We start from the raw sequence: 13,996 nt of genomic DNA on the forward strand, positions 1-13,996 counted from the left end.
ATTTCATATATTCTCAGATTTATTAAACTACATATGCTGTATATGAGTTTACTGTACAATGTCTATCAAGCATTTTATTCTTAGTCTAATTAGGACATAAATGAAAATAGTTTAAGTCGCAAATGATAACCGGCATACAAACATGCCGTACTAAATACTACACAGATGACAGAGGAAATAAAAACCTGTATTTGTTGCTTTTTTGGGGAGTCTATTAAAACAAACACAGTATGTCTGCTTTCTTTCAGACAGTAGTTACACCTTGTTAAAGAAGGGCATGTTTTTAAAAAGAAGGAAAGAAATAGCATTTATTTTCATTTAAAAATGGAGTAGCATGGTCACCCAGGGATGCAGGCAAAAAGCAACAGTGCCTCCCGGGGAGATGACAATCATGATGCCCAAACATGTCAATCATGCAGCATTTCTGAAATCCGAATACAGTGTCTTGTCAGGGCACACTGAAAGAAATACAGATTTTGTTTTCTTTTTTATTCTTTCGTAACTTGGTAATTAGATTTTGACTCTTGCATATCTATTCACTCAGCAGACATTTCTTGACTTCTTCCTACAGCAAGTTTATATACGTATGTAGTCATTGTAACACGAAGCCAGTCTTACAACCACCAAAAATTAGCCTAACCTTTTGACTTAACACTGCATTTCAAGGAAGTGGGGCAAATATGTGATGCCCAGGTGCTGAAACACTGTCACAGTGTTAAGGGGATGAGTACACTAAGTAACGTAATGTATACCGACAAGTGGAAACAGTAGTAAAAGTTTAGCGGTAGTTTGTTCTTGCAGTTTAATAACACAGAGCAGGTACAGGAAAATGAGGAAGTGCATGGTGAGTGCCGCTGTGATCAAGTTAAACAAAATAACGGCACCAGCAGACACCTGTGCCCTAAATTGTCAGGCTGTACTAATACAAAATGGGGGGGGGGCATCAAATCAGCCCCAGTCAGGTTAGACAGATAACCCATACCAGTATTCTATATGAAATCAAGCAGAGAGCCGCAATGGATCCATTATAACACAGAGGAGAGGGCCTGTTTCCATTATATATGGAACAGGATGGGTTTGTTAAGGTGAGGTATTGCCATCTGAATCCTGTTGCATTCCTTGAACAGATAGGGTCAGTACAGCTTCCCCCCTTCCCATGATCAGCACACACACAGGGACATAGCTGCTAAGGACTTGCAAGATTGCCCCTTCAACCCAGTCTTGAATTTTGTTGGTTTCCCCATCTTTCTGCACAAAATAATCTTTGTTCTGCTAGATGGATTTGCAGCCTTTAAAAACTAATTTTCAGTGCAGACAATATACAAGACTGCCACTAGGCTTGCAAGGTTGCCCCTTCTACCCTGTTTTGAAAGTAATCAGTTTCCCCAACTTTCTGCATAAAATTATCTCTGTTCTGCTAGGTAGATTTGCAGCCTGAAAAAATAATTTTCAGTGCAGACAGTATATTTGACTGCCACTAGGCAAACTGCTAAAACCATCTGTACCACTGAACTTGCACCCAGTGATTTTGCTAAAGTAAAAAGACACTTCATATGTTAATGTATGTCAGGCTTGTAAAAGCCATTTTACTTTAATACATATGGCTTTCCTACCCATGAGCAGCAGTTTGGGCTTTAATGTATGGCTTTCATACTTATTAGCAACTTTCTTAAAATATCTCTGCTCCACTGCCCTGTTAAGCGACTTACATTATTTAAGCAGACTCACTCACACTGGTGTTTAAACCTTTCCTTAATCTTCATTGTTACTGTTTTTCTTGGGTTAATACCTTCATCTGCAAGGGGTTCTAAACAGCTCCATTCACCCTTGCTATGCTTTGCTCACTATATTCCCCTACCTTACCCCCAGTTACCACCCACCCCCTTCCTTATCTAAATTTATATTGAGCATACACTCTCCCCTTCCTCATTCCTATCTCCTCATCTTTCTATGTAGCCTGCCAATCCCTGCTACTACCTCATTATCCAATAGCATTCACACAAACCCTTTACAATCTCATATCACCTTCCCTCCACATCTATTCTTCTCTACTTCCTCACTTAACTTTACTCTATTGCTCTAACTTTCTAACTTTACAATCTATACTTCTATTATGTTTCTCCATTCCCCATTTACAATATTCATTTTTTTCTCCTAAGCAAGTCATTCTTTAATATTATTCTTCCCTTATAATATTGACAGAAAACAAAACCCACAAACTTTTTAGTATATACATCACCCACTTAACCTATCTCTGAATACTTCCTTTAATCGCAATTTCACTCTAACGCACCATGGTATATTCTACATTTCTCTAACTGACTATACTCTACTAAAATCTTAACTTTTCTCCATTTCCATAATAAGGGTCCTCCCTGCCTGGAATCTACAGCAAGCCATTCTTACCCTCATCTATTCTTCCCCCTCATCTTCCTCCCTTCTTCTTTAATATATTTTCCTTTTCATTCAACTATAATCTTCCCTTAACTACTCTATAGTCTTCTCTACCTACTACATTATCCTTTTTCATCTTCATATCTCTACTATTCATTTTATGTCACTTTACTAGCTACCATGGTACTCTCACACTTTAGTCGCACTCACACATTACCAATCACCCTACCTGTACTCATGCTAAACCTGTCTCATATCTATTTCCTCAAATTTATTTAATGTCCAACCTGTTTATCTCTTCAATACAAAACATTTAAGCATTAAGTATATGAATTTTTTCCAGGTTACGTCAAAGCAAACTGTATAAAAACATAACTAATCCTAATCCTCTCTTCTCTAATATCACTCACTTTTCATGACATTCTTCCCAATCAGGGCCCCTCAGTCATATCCATTTGACCATCTTCTGCCCCTAACTGCTATACAACACCCACAAAAGATTTCCTCACTTCCATTAAAATTTGTAATATTCTAAACAAAATTAGAGACCTACAAGCATGGTTTCTGCAATACTCACCAAATATTATGTAATTACCAAAACATAGCTAAATCCCAATATGAAAGATTCTGAAATTCTATCTCCCTGGCTACAATATAATCCGATGTGACAGACTACACAAAAAAGTGTGGAGATGGTGCTATTGTATACAATAACTAAGTTCTCATCCCACAAAACTAATATACCAACCTTCCAAAATGTAGAACTTCTTATCTCTTTTCTCAATGTTAATAAACATAAGAAGTGTTGTATAGCTGCCCTCTACATACCACCAGGTGATATTAGCTTATTAGAAGAAATTCTTTGCTAAATAACTACAAATATTACTACTAAAACCACTATCTAAGGTGATGCTAACATTGGTTATCTGTGGTATTTAACATTCCAACTACTAGTCTTAACTTGTATGGATTCAAACAGCTGATGTCTTCCCCTACTCAACTTAACAAAACAAATCATAAACATTATATCTTTGACTGGACAGTTGTCTTTGACCCCAGCAAGTATGCTATCTCAGGGGTACTGCCTGATTCCTTTAGTGACCATCACCCTATATTCACCAGTACAGAAATCACCCATCAGCTAAACAAACATCAAAGAGAGCTACTCAAAATCTTTCTAACTTTCATCCTGATACAGTCAATAATCTACAAAAATACATCAACTGGTCTCCACTCAAAACCCTACCCCTAGATGAAGCTGTCGACAAATTCAATAACAAACTCATGAATATTTTAAATATCCTTGCCCCTACTAGAAAGAAAAGAGTAAAAAAATAAATCAACCTCCCGGTTGCCTCATTCTACAAGAATTCTCATGAAAAAAAAAAAAACATGACAAAGCATGGAAACAATGCTACAAAGATAAAACTCCTCAAACTTACATCTGTACACAACCTCACCAAGAAGCAAATTCACCTAGACAAAAAATCATTACTCTAGTCTACAGGATAATCGCAAAAAAAAAATCCAAAGAAATTCTTGAGCTTGGTTAAAAAAAATTTCAACCTGGCTCTCTTTCCTCACCAAACCCCTATCCAGACTTATTCCTCTCAGAAATGGCTAAAGAATTTAAATTTTCTTCAACTACATCATAACCTCACTTACCTGCAGCTCTTGCCAACCATTTAGTTTACCTGAAAACTCTACAAGTTTGACATCCATGCCTTCAATCTCCAATCTGTCTTCAACTCATATGTTAAAGAGTTACTAAAGACACTTAAACCATGATACCCTTCTTTTGATGATCTGCCTGTTGAGTACCTTAAGCAGACTCCATAGCATATCCATTCTCAATTCTCATTAAAAGATCTAGTAAAGACTCCCATGTCCCTGCCCTGTGGTAAACATTATTCATTACTGCTCTCCATAAAGGAGGTAACTCATCTGAAATCTCTAAATTTAGGCCAACTGCTGTCTTGTTAACCCTTTCTAAGCAATTCCTTCAGTACCTCTTGCAAAATGATCTCCTAATCCCAACGCAGCATAGCTTCTGACCAGGCCATAGCACCACTACAGTGCTCCTCAACTTTTCTGACTCCATTGGGCTTGGCCTAGAGACCAAGGAAAGTTTCTCTCTTCCATTTTTCTAGATTTCTTAAAAGCCTTTGACCTTTGACACAGTGTCACATGAGAAACTTCTGACTCAAATGTCCTGTCTCGGCCTTTCCAAACCAACTCTTCTACGCATCTCTAACTACCTATCTCAAATATAGCCATCTGTGAAATGGCTCTCGTTTTTTCTCCTTTTCTTCTAGTTAAAATGGATGCTCATCAAGGCTCTATTTGTAGACCACTGCTCTTTAATATTTTCATCAATAACCTATGCACCTCCTCTCAGCAAGCTTGCTTATTCAATTTGCAAATGACTCATCTCTCATCTGCTCATTTGACAGCCCACTATAATTACAGTCCATGACACAAAATGCCTTTAACTTAAACTGTAGCTACATCAAAACCAACTTTTATTTAATCCCAAAAAGACTAAACTACTACTACTATTTTTCCAATGTCCCATGCCGATGCTAAAAATAACTTCCACATTACTTTAAACAATACAGCTACTGAAGTAGTTACCCATACCAAATTGCTTCGAGTCACCACAGATGACAACTTAAGACAACTTAAAGTTTGATCTTCACATACAAAACTGTATAAAAATAACTTATCAAAAAGCTAAGTCTACTATACAAAGCAACAAAATTGTAAACTTCTAGCAGAATCACACTAGCTAACAATTACATTTTACCCTCTCTTCTCTGTGGCCCACCTGTTTTGACAACATCCAGATCTCTCAAATCACAACTGGAGCAATGCAGCTAAGTTTGCAGCTAACCTGCCACATAAAGCTCATCATTGCTCTGTATAACCGGTTCTCAACTAGACAGAACTCAAATATCAAACTAGCCCATATGCAACCCATACACAACTTTTTCTAATCCAAAAAATACTATATAACCCTTCCACCTGCCCTTCTATCTCCTCAGTATTTCATCACCATTTCCCAAATTGTCTTCTGCACTCCCAAGACAAAAACCTGCATAAAATCTATAAATCAAAGAAAAATATGGGTCAGAGTTTATTCTCATCCTGCATATCCAAACTTTATCTAGCCTCCATGTATTTAAGTTCTTTTCAGAACGAATTTATTTTTCATTATCTCATGGTTATGTCCATGCACCTCACCTGTATGAGATATAGTAAAGCAATAACTGACGACATGGTGTGGTATATTGAAGATTTACCCACGGTTGGTGTGGTTTAATCACAAGGGCGAAGCCAACCGTGGGTAAATTTCAATATACCCCAATCACGGAGTCGCTTATTGCTATTATACAATGACATTATTTAAGAAAAAGAATACTGACTTTTCTTAAATGATGTCTTTGTATAATGGCGCATTACTGTTCTTCCGCTGGTTGTGGTACACTGCTTCCCTGTTTTGATGTACTGAGCATGCATATGGGACTTGTGTCCCATGCATATCCAGTACATCAATGCTTACAAACAGAAGCAACGGAGAAAAGAAAGTCTCCATTGCTCCATTTTTGTTTGTTTAAAAAAGATATTTTGAGGGCTTTATACCAATGGAAAAAAATGAAGGCGACTGGACTTTTTTTCCATTGGTATATTGTGGGATTTACAACGGGCATGCTGGCGAATCATTGTGCACGTTCTGGAATATTAATGGTTGGTCATTGTATATTAACAAATACATTACATTGTTACTAACCTAACCTTTCATCATATCATCTATTTATACCTTTCAACACCTGCCCTCTCCCCACCCTTATGGTGGACTTGTATCATTTTATTTTTATTTCCTAGCATAGTACACTATACTTCTAATACTATTGTAGATACTGATTGTCATATTTAATCATTATTTTTTTATTTTTATTTTTTCATCACTGGTGTCACCTCATGCTTTATTGTATCCAATGTATTTCACTATCAAACTGTATGTATATATGCTTTTTAAATGACATTTGTGCATTTGTGCCAGTGTTTTATTTGATGTTATTTAAACTTTCTGGAGATTTTCTCACCAGGTCTTCACTGTAAATGTTTTTTTTATTACCCAGTTGGACTTTTCTGGTAAACAAATGCCAATGAATAAAATAAAAAAAATAAAATAAACACAGCATCTGATGAAGGGATGACAGTGCATGCTTACATCTTGCTTATCTTGACCTTACCAAGGCTTTTAACACTATTTGACATAAAGGAATAACTGACAAATTAAAAACATTGAATATTAATCCACACATAATTCAATGGGAAAGGCACTCATTTAATCAGCAGGACACACAAAGTCAGATTTGGGGGGTTACCTGCCTACCCAAAATGAGAGTGATAGTGGTGTCCCATAGGATTCTGTACTGGGGCCACTCCTATGTAAATATGCTTCCCAATTATTAAAGCAAGAAATAGGGTATAGATCAGCAAATATCTGTGATTGCAAACTGGGTAACATGATGGCTTCAGTAAAGGATGCCAACGTTTTCCAAGAGAGGCTATAAAAACACCTGGTACAATAGAACTATTTTCACTTTAAATTAGTAAATCTAGCATCACAAGAAATGCTGAAAAGGATGTATGTCACAACTGCAAAATGCATAGTCAAATCATAAAAAAATTACACCATCATTAAAGATTTAGCTGCAAAAGTAGATAACAGGCTAAACATACCCAGAGGTGTTGCTATCTGTTTTGGTATGTGTGATTGTCTCATGATCTGGCACCCCCATTAATGTTAAGTTGAGAAGCAAAAAAAAAAATTAATTCTGTCTTTTTAAACTGTAGCAAACAGCTTGTTACATTTGTAGCAAGCAGCTACTACAGTTTATGCCTGACACAGGCAGATAAAGCACTGAAGACCAATTATCTTCTATGGATTGTGCCAGGGCAGATGCTCTTTTGCCCACCATGTCCTACATTTCTGAGAAGACCACATTCTGTGGCACATCTAATTCCAAAGGCTGTATCTTCTCACTACAGGAACATCACTTTTCCACTTTATAATGTATCATTATTGAATACAATACCGCAGTCCAAATAATGCAATCTGAATAAGGCAAATCACACAATCTGAAGGGGTGTAATGTCTTCTTACTAAGAAAAAGAAATATGAGTGGAAAACTCAGACTGTTCAGAAATGCTTCAACAACTGTCACTATTTTCTGTTTCTTACAGGCTACTTTGACATAATCTGCACTTGGTTTACATGGCAAACTCTTGACTTACTTCTGTTTGAAGGTTTATGTCTGGAATGCACTGCAGAGAGAGAAAGAGAAAAAAACATACTACACTGGAGAACCTAATACAAGAAATAATACAAAAAACATGAGGGCAATATTATAAAGTGCATTCCAAGATTATGAGAGCATGATATGGCATCATCTGCCTTCTACAATTATGGGAATAACCTTCTACTTACAATCATAAGAAGTCAGTCCTTAATATTGTTCAGAAATTAATATGGCACATGGGAGATAGAAAACATCAGAATTAAGTTATGGTAGTTAATAGTCTGTAAGGTTGATGACTGAACCTAGGAACTGATGTATCTAGTTACGAAGAGCAGGAACAATATAGTACAAGGCAAGTTGGAGAGGATGTAATGTCCAGTTCAGTGATATCACACTAACATTTCTACCACAACTCAGCATTTTGTTAAGTCAGACTTATTTTTTTCTAGGATGTAAATTATTTCATATAATTTAAAATGTTAGTGAAAGGAGTTTTGCATACGAGGCCTCCAAGTCAACTGGTGGCCCATTCTTCGATCTTACTTTTGTGTTAGAGAAACTAGCACTTGCTCCATCTGAACCAACTAATTTGGCTGTCTTAAGATTCTTAACATGGAAAACAGTTTTATGGATTGCTTTGAACACACCAGAATAGTATCCGAGTTGCAAGCTTTTATGGGGTGTCAACCCTAGCTCATTTTCCACAAGGACAGAGTTTCTTTGAGAACTAGTTCTTTCTGCCTAAAGCGGTATTCCAGTTTACTTTAAGTCAAACTATCCATCTCTCCATTTTCTTCCCTGAAGCTGAAAATGAGGGATAAAGGATACTCCATATCTTAGATATCCACAGACAATTCCGGTACTATCTTGACAGAACTAAATCTTCCATATCATTGGATCAATTGTGCATTTCTTGTGACGATAAGAAGAAGGGATAACCGATGTCAAAACAGACTATTTCCATATGGTTGTCTAAGTCTATTACCTTTTGTTATACTCACCCATAACAAATGTATTCCAGGCAGGGTCAAAGCCTGCTCTTCAAAGACCTTGACTTCTTCTATAGCTTTTTGGAAAGGGTTGGATTCTAGAAGTATTCTAAAAGTGGCTACTTGGTTCTTTGTATATACTTTTACAAAGCAGTATAAACTAGATTCCTTCTGTAGGTCTAGATCATTCTTTTCTAAGACCATCCTCCAGGGACTCCTGCACCCTTCTCCTGCCATCTCCCAAATACAGTTAGCTACAGTAATCTACATGTATAGTTAAGGCGACTGCAGCAGAGATCAAGATCAAGAACATAGCAGAGCTGTGCAAGTCAAACTTGCCATAATAGTAGATTATCAAATGACCACTGATGCAGGACAAGCTTCCTCTCTCCACCTCCATTTTTTCTTTTTTATGCCAGGGTGTGGACATTTATTTTTTATTACTAGCCTTGTCTATTCAGGGCACAGCCACTCTGTATCTGCTGGCAGGAATGGTCTGAAGGGCTTTGCACCTAAACTTATCTTTTAGTCAGCTCAGCTCAAGCTGCTTGACATGGAAGGTGCCTTGAAGCTTTAGAAGCTTGTAGGCTGTTATATCCTTGGCAGGATATATGCACAGCAGGATTTATTAATTGAGAAGGTACATCATGTGTATGATCCAGATTTGGCCATGAGAAAGCAATGAAGACTTATACTAGTAAAGATGCAATCATACCACTAAAGAGAGTTGCTTCTATCAAAATTGTGAAAGAAGGGAATAATATTAAAAATTGGGGACAGCAGAGTGTTTGTGGAAAATATTTTCAAACCCAAGTTCACAGCAACCTATGTGGAATTGTTCACAAAGACCCTGTACAACCATATAAATGGCTGTACAGTAGCTGCTGTACCTACTAGAAGTAAGTCCAAAACAAACTTTAAAAACAACTACACTGGTAAAATTCCTACAACAAAAAGAAAAAAAATTGATGGCTAAATCATGAAGAACAATGCCCATAATGATAGGAGCTCTCCAATTAATTAGTCCTCTTAGCTTCTTGTATAGTTCAAGGCCAACAAGGCCAATCTCAAGGTCAAGAAAGCCTCTCAGGCTAAAGACAACCACAAGGCCTTCTACAGCTATATCTGAAACCTCAAAGGCAGCACACATCAGTGTGCTAATCCGGTGGTCAGTGATGACACCTTCACTGAGCAGAGTGACATAGTAAATTTAATGGCTGGCAAATTCAGTTGAAACTTCACATTCCACTCCCCCTGACTCCCCCCATGAAATACCTATTAGCATAATTCCACCAATTATTAACAGGGAGCAGGTCCAGGTGGTGCTCACTAAGGCCAAAAACATAGCCTTAATAGACCCCCATAATATCCCAGGATGCCTTTTAAATAGCTTGAAACATGATCTATCAGGACCACTTGAGTCACTTTTCAACTATGGCCTCAAAACAGGCTTTGTAGCATGACAATGGAGGACTGCAATGGTTATCCCACTTCACAAGGGTGGGCTTTCTACTGACTCCGGAAACTACAGAACCATTAGTCTGACTAGTCTAATATGCAAAGCCTTGGAATGAATTATCATGGAAATGATCAACAAAGACAAAGGCAACCTACAGATATTGTACCTAACCCAGTTTGGCTTTGTTAAGGGAAAGTTATGCCTACTGAACCTGGTGGACTTCTTTGAGAAGGTAACCAAGGCAATGGATAAAAGGAAAACAGAGCATACTGCCTACTTAGACCTGGCTAAGGAGTTTGATACAAGAACCCCACTGAGGTATAGTTGACAAACTCACCAAAATGGGTATAAACTCCTATATAACTCACTGTACTGCCAGCTGACTCACAGACAGGACCCAAGAAGGCAGGATTGGTGATACCACCCCCACTAACAGACTGGTCACCAGTGGGGTACCTCAGGGCTCTCAGCTGGGGCCACTCCTCTTTGGCATCTACTTTTCAGAGGCAAATGCTAATGTCAATGGCCTTTGGCTGACCAAGTTTACAGATGACTGCAAATTAGGAGCTTTCACAGATTCCTCCAATGATACAAACATCTCACAAAAGGGTCTGGCAGAGACAAATGACTAGTGCCAAAGTCACAAACTAAAACTCAATGCCAAGAAAGGCATTATAGTGCATTTTGGAAAAACTGCCACACAGGATAATAACTCTATTGATGAGTTGACCCGATGGTCAGGGATCTGGGAAAACATGCAGACAGTAATATGGCCTTTGGCCAACATATGGCCAAGGTGGTAAGAAAATCATTCTATGTTGCTCAAGTTATAAGTAAGGACAGGGCATCTAGGTCAAAGGAAGGCAAACAACCACTTTATGTGCCCCTTATAAGACCAATCATTGTGTATAATGCCCCCTTTGGAATGTACCTGACTAGACATATAAGGCAGTTGGAATGACCACAAAGTGTCTTTACCAGGAGAATCCAGGTATAAACACATTGTCCTATACAGATCACCTTAAAGTCCTAGCTCTATAATCTGTCTCCTACAGGTTACTGAGAGGTGATCTATATGCCTAACGTAAAAGTCATCCTCACATCCAGCTCTGATGGACCTTTTGCACATCCACAAAATGAACAGAATCAGAACCACTAGATCCAAGGATTTAAATTTTGTTTGTGACATAACTAAGACATATTGGTAAGACAGATATATGTCTCAGAGGAACCCCATGCTCTGGAAATTACTCCACATCCATGTGAAACAGAGTCTATCCCTAACCCTATTTAAATATAACATTGAACAATTGACGGCAAATTGCAAATTCACCTCGAGTCTGGTCCCCATGTCTCAGATAGACAGAGCCAGACAGTAATGCCCAAACTAACATACCCCCCACAAACACACATAACCTCTAAAAACTCCCTGATTAACATAACCCCCTTATAATAAATGTCCATTATACATAGGGACACAACTGGGCTGGAAGCATGGCTGGGCTTAAAAAGAACCTGGTCATTGTTAGTCAGGTATGCACCCCAGGCAGAAGAGAAAGTTTATCTCAGCAATCAAGGAATGTTGAGAGGCAGGGGTGAGATTCAAGATGTTGTATCCACCTGTCTTAGTAACATTTTTTTCGTGGAGGATCAAAGACATGTTTTGATGCAGAACAGGCTAAGGAGGAAATAAAGTATATCCAACAAAGAGTGAGCCAGCAAGCAGAAGAAGGACTTTGTGTCTCACTGTTTCAGTTTTATTTTAAACCATAATTAAGTGCTTATGTCTATATTAGCTATGAGAATGTCAAAGATGTTGCCAAAATCGGTATATATGGATCTGTGTGCTTTTATGGAGGGGAGGCAAATATTTGACAATATTAATAGAACAATGATGATCCACAGGCAAGTACAATGCATGTGGGACAATGGCAGTACTTGACAAGTTGGCATAATGGTTAAGGCCTTCACCTTCCATGCACAAGGTAAATGTTCAATTCTGACTTTCAACCAATGCTTCTTTGGAGTTTTCATGCTCTCCCTGTTTCTCTGTGGGGTTCTTCATACCCCCCAAAAAACATGCTGAGTGTCTCCATCTCAAACTTACCTAAGAATTGAGCTGTGGGCAGCAGCACATACTCAAGATGGTGCCCTATAGGGGAAAGAGTTGTCCAGACCAACTGCTTTAGACATCTACTGTGGTGCCCAATATCCTCAAGATAGGAGAATATGGATCACAGACTGCATAATGTGGCAGGGCCAGCCACTTGATGGTGTAAAAATATGGCTCTAGGTGATCTGTTCGTGTTGACTAATATTGACAAAATAAGTAAGTTGAAGACCGAATCTCCTCCGACCTACACCAGGGAGCCATGTTAATGAGGGGAGGGGAGTATGTGCCCCTACTGCCCAATGTGTTCCTGCCTCAAAGCGCAGCAACCCTGGGTCAATAAGCTACTGACAGCCAATGTCCAGTTGCCCAGTTTGGGTTACCTGGGATAGCTCTTTTGAGTGAAAGCAGGACATAAAACCAATCAACCTGCCAAACATGAACTAAGAATTGCCACATTCAATGTAAGTCCACTGACAGGACAAGGCTTGGAAGTGGATGACATGATGGTAAAGAGGTCACTGAACATCCTATGTAAAAAAGAGACAAGATGGAAGGGTACTGCAGCAAAGCCACTTGGCTTTGAATCCAGAGTCTACTACTCAGGAGTATGACAAGCTAGAAATGGACTGTAGTGAGTGATGTCATCAGAATTAGTGACAGACGTATGACAATCAGACTCCAGTGTAATGATAGAGCAGTATTCATAATCTCAGCCTAGGCCCCACAGCAGGGTTGTGACAGTGAGGAAAACAGTAGATTTAGTTGCTGCATCTACTAGATAAAGCAGGACAACTGGAATTTGTGTTGATAATGGGTGACTTGACTGCACATAATTGAGACAGACAGAACAGGATATGAGGACAGCCTGGGTCCACATGGGTGTGTAACAGGAATGAAGAAGGAGAGGCCATCCTAGACATCTGTCTGGCAAATGGCTTGATGGCAGCCAACACGTAGTTCAGAAATACAGACAGCCACAAGATCACATACAAAAATGGCCAACATGCAACTCAGGTAGACTTCCTCCTAGTAGGGAATGGGCAGTGGGGTAGAATCAGCGATTGCAAAGTCATCCTCAGTGAAACAGTCTTCCCGCAGCATGCACCACTGGTTGACACAATCAGCTGCAAGCAGTGGTCAGAGAAGGTTCTAAGATCAACAGAGACCATGATGAAGACCTGGACATTAACTGGAGAGAAAGCATAATAGTTCAAGAAATTACTTAGGCCTCTAGCACCTCAAGAAGAAGAGGAAATTGGTGGAGTTGAAGAAGAGTGGCAGTGCTTCAAAACAACATATGTAAGGACTAGAGAACAGATACGTGGCTGAGCCAGGTATAGAAATAAGATACATAAGGAAAGCTGGTGGTGGAATGCAAGTCCAGGAAGTCATCAAAAGAAAGAAGGAGTGCAGGAAAAAGTGGGAAATAGAAAATACAGACCAGGCTAGGAAGGAATACTGAATGGCTACCAACAAAGCTAAGACAGCAGTTGCACCAGTAAAGGACAAGCCATCAGTGGCACTCTACCATCTTCAGGAAAGTGACTCAGTGGATGACACAACGGAAACTCTATCAGGTTGCAAGGCAAAGACAGAAAGATAAAGAAGATAATAAGACACCCTTCATAAGGGACAACAGCAACAAACCTGCTCACCAGTCCACTGGACATCAAAGGCAGATGGAAGTAGTGCTTCCAGCAGCTTCTAAATAAAGAAAACCCCACAGATGCGA

This window comes from Protopterus annectens, chromosome 2.part1, assembly GCF_019279795.1.
Source record: "Protopterus annectens isolate FY-2018-M chromosome 2.part1, PAN1.0, whole genome shotgun sequence".
In the NCBI taxonomy this organism is placed as follows: Eukaryota; Metazoa; Chordata; order Ceratodontiformes; family Protopteridae; genus Protopterus; species Protopterus annectens.